Raw genomic sequence first — 918 nt, forward strand, 5'->3', positions numbered from 1 at the left:
CTTTTTTCCTCAGAATTGACAAACTCGCTATTGCGGAGTTAAATTGAGTTATAAAGTCCTATCTAGGAGTTATAAACTTGCATTTGCAAGAAAAAAAATATCATAATTGTGAAATAAATAAATGTTACATAAAATGTTAATAGTAATAGGTTTATTATTTCATGCTGTAACTGTAGGGCTAATACAATACTTCTCCTATGATATGCATATGTGAATATTATGTAGACCTATTTTTTAAATCAAATTTATGCTTTAAAAGTAGAGTAATCGTAGCAGTTTTCATCGATGTGACGCAAGTGACGTAACTGACGTCTACTCCAAATTGGTCTATTCAGATCTCTTTCAGGAGTTATTGTGCTTCAATGGTCAAATACAGTTGGGGATATTCAAATTCAAAACTCAGCCTTTTCAGATCATATGTTTATCGTCAGTAGTAATTTTACATCACGTCACCCAGATTATTTGTCGTCCAGTTTGTCAGGTTTGCTCTTTTTTTTTACCACGGCTACCATCGAGAGGGTTAAGACCCTATTTTCTGAATCTGACATTTCTGGTGTTCTTGATGGCTCTTGTGATGTAAATGCAGCTTTTGAGATATTCAATTCCACATGTTCTTCTATCTTATACTCCATAGCCCTGTTAAGGGTTAAGAGTGGTAAGACCCAAATCTCAACCTTGATGTTATGGCCAGAGTGTTCTTATTGCATTTGTCCACTAGGTGGCGTTGTTTTGTGGTTTCGTCTTTTCCAGAGCGCGAGTTAGGTACAGGTGTGTAGTGTTAACTGTGATTGTCGTTTGGGCTTAAAAGATGGAGATTCAGGCCATGTCCACACGTACACGAGTATTTTTATAAGCAGAGTTCTTCCTTCTTCTATTTAAAAAAAAATCTCCGTCCACATGAAAACGCAAAAGCATGCT

Source organism: Sinocyclocheilus grahami, unplaced genomic scaffold (assembly GCF_001515645.1).
Source record: "Sinocyclocheilus grahami isolate Dianchi unplaced genomic scaffold, SAMN03320097.WGS_v1.1 scaffold1199.1, whole genome shotgun sequence".
NCBI classification, from domain to species: domain Eukaryota; kingdom Metazoa; phylum Chordata; class Actinopteri; order Cypriniformes; family Cyprinidae; genus Sinocyclocheilus; species Sinocyclocheilus grahami.